This window comes from Labrus bergylta, chromosome 5 (assembly GCF_963930695.1).
Source record: "Labrus bergylta chromosome 5, fLabBer1.1, whole genome shotgun sequence".
NCBI classification, from domain to species: Eukaryota; Metazoa; Chordata; class Actinopteri; order Labriformes; family Labridae; genus Labrus; species Labrus bergylta.
Window position 1 is genome coordinate 23,464,290 of NC_089199.1, and position 3,012 is coordinate 23,467,301.

The following is a 3,012-nucleotide window of genomic DNA, read 5'->3' on the forward strand; positions in this document are numbered from 1 at the left end:
AAGCCAACCAGTGACGTCATGTGCTCCTGTAGTAAATAATCAACAGATAAAGAGGAAATACACAGGATTTAAAGCCTCCGGCAACTTGACATGAAGTATTAAACATCCACGTGATATTTAATGTTGTTTGACATATGTCACACAATTCACACCCACTCATTGTGATGTGACTTCTCTCCATGAAGGTCTCAATGGTGACCTCTGGTGGTAAGACAAGTCATAACCACTGTCCATCTGGAAATATCATTGCAGTCAGGTGTGCCTGCAGCCGCTATTTAAGCCCCCAACTCAAACTTTAAGATCTCTTCAGATCTCCATCCACTACCTCTGCGTTCCTCAACATGTAAGACATGTTGTTGTGTTATTGATCGACTGTTTTCTAAACCTGTTTTGAGTTGTTAATAATGATACTCGTTGTTTATTTATAGTTTGGTGATTAGATTATATTACTAATTTGAAATATGTTTGTTACACAGAAATCATGGCTTTGGATGGAAAATAAATGCAACCTGTCCTCTCTTTAATTTGGGAGTCTTAGGCAATCAGCTCCTTTCTTAGAAACCTGAAAAGTTTTAATATGGTATGTATGTATTGCAATCGTCTGCTTATTTAAGAGCTTTGTCAAAATCATCATTTTTCATTTCATGTGCAATTAAAAAGGGGATTTACTATTTGGAATATAAACTTTGTGTGGTGATTGGACATTTCTGTGGATTTGTCCTTGTTTGGTGCTTGTGTTTTTGTTCTTTCAGAGGCTGGGTGTGGCTTATTGGTTGCTGGAGCTCTCTGCAATCACTCACCTGTTCGTCATCTGATGACGAACAGGTGAGTGATTGCAGAGATATCCACCGGCTGCAGCATTTATACCTTGGTTCACCTCTCCCAAGCTGCCAGATTATTTCTGCCTACACGGTGGTAGATCGGCGTCTCAGGATCAGTAAACTTTTTGTGCTTTGGATACCTGTCACTAATTATTCCCTTGTATTCTTTTTTTTCCCCAGTGCCTCCAACCACCGAGCTCCAGCGCCTCACCACCCAGCCTCTCATTCAAGCCTCACCAGCCTTCACCATCCTCACTTCAATAAATACCCCTTTACCCACCACCCTGTTTTCTGGTCTTGCTTTTGGGTCCACTTGAAAACCTTTAAGATCATAACACTTCGTGGAGTTTGTTTGAATGGGGGGGGGGGGGGGGTGCTTTGCATGGCTTCTGCCATGGCTCACCAAAAGAGGACTCCTACTAGAGCTGGTTGCCGGTCCAAGGTCTGCAATCAGCTGAACTCCAGAGATCCTCCTGTGATTAAATCAAAATTAAAATGTTGGGCCGCCATTCTAGGCGTTATGTGTGGAGGAAACAAGGCGCCGCTCATCACCTGCCCAATACCATCCCAACAGTGAGGCACAGTGGTGGCAGAATAATTCTTTGGGGGTATTTTTCAGCAGCAGGGACTGGGTGACTGGTCAGGGTTCAGGGACAGGAGCAAAATACAGCGATATCCTTTATGGAAACCTGGTCCAGACTGGGCAGAAGGTGCACCTTCCAACAGGACAATGACCTTTAGCTCACAGCCAAGACAACACAGGAGTGGCTTGGGGCCAACTTTGTGAATGTCCTTGAGTAGCCCAGCCAGAACCCTGACTTCAACCCAATCGAACATCTCTGGAGAGATCTGAAAGTGGCTGTCCACCGACGGTCCACATTTAACCTGACATAGTTTAAAGAATCTGCAGAGAAGGAAAGCAAAAAAAATCCCTAAATCCAGTTGTGCAAAACTTGTTGCATCATACCCAAGAAGACTTTATGCATATGTGCTTCAACTAAATACTGAGGAAAGGGTCTGAATACTTATGTCAGTGTGATAAAGTTTTTCTTTTTAATAAATTTGACAAAGTATTGAGTGTTGATTGATGAGGAAAAATAATAATTGAAATGCACTGTATACAACCTTTCCTTTAGGATAAAAAAAATCAAACATGTACTCTACCTACCCACCAAACATGGTGTGCATAGAGGACTCATCATTAACATGTACAAACTGAGATCGGTCTGATAAGTAGGATTCAAACCAACTTAAAGCAGTCCCTGTAATTCCAAGTAAATGTTCTAGTCTGTATAATAGGATCTGATGGTCAATGGTGTCAAAAGCAGCACTAAGATCTAACAAGACGAGCACAGAGAGAAGTCCCCTGTCTGAAGCTAGAAGTAGATCGTTTGTAACTTTAACTAGTGCCGTCTCAGTGCTATGGTGGACTCTAAATCCTGACTGAAACTCCTCAATTAAACTGTTGTCATGGAGGAAGTCACACAGCTGATTAGCTACCACTTTCTCCAGGATCTTCGAGATAAAAGGAAGGTTGGATATAGGCCTATAGTTAGAGTTCCTGAATCTAGAGTAGGCTTTTTAAGTAGAGGTTTGATTACCGCTACTTTAACGTTGCCGCTCGTTCACGCCGCTCGTTGCCGCTCGTTGCCTGCCAGTAAGCGTTCTCATGAACTGATTTTTTACCTTGTCTTGAGACCCCGTTTTGATCAACTAACTGAACACCTAATGCTTCCAACTGCTTAGCTTGGCTGGTTGAATGATTTTTGTAATCGGGCTGAAATAAACTGAATGTAGCCTACACCTGTGGTAGCCCCCCCGCTCATAAACGTCATACAAGAACTCTAACTTTTACAAAAACCATTGCTCCTACCCAGTGTTCTCATGTCCTGATCACTGAGTGTTTTTTGTTTTGACCAAAGGCGACCACCGCGGACAAATCGGCGTTCTTTTTGTCTTCTTTTGACACAAGTTACACTTTGAACATACTAGTGACAATCAAACGGTAGCCTATGGCTGCTAGCACCGGCTAATTGTTTTTAGCATCGGATCCAACTTGCTAGCAGGGCTGCTAACATCTCCCCTCCTGACAACATGAAGACTGTTTGTTGTGAAGGCTGCCTGACACTCTCACGCACTAGAGGAGAGGTTACCAACCTTAAAGAGAATATCCGCAGGCTTTCCGAGGAGC

At 43.0% G+C, this 3,012-nt stretch overlaps 1 long non-coding RNA gene across 1 annotated transcript; it reads left to right on the top strand.

The window, feature by feature from the left end:
• The first annotated feature begins 317 nt into the window (after positions 1–317).
• Positions 318–1,097, top strand: LOC114921267 (uncharacterized). Its single transcript, XR_003809555.2, has 3 exons — positions 318–343; positions 477–580; positions 1,002–1,097. It is a non-coding gene; the product is annotated as an uncharacterized lncRNA (long non-coding RNA).
• Positions 1,098–3,012: the final 1,915 nt, after the last annotated feature.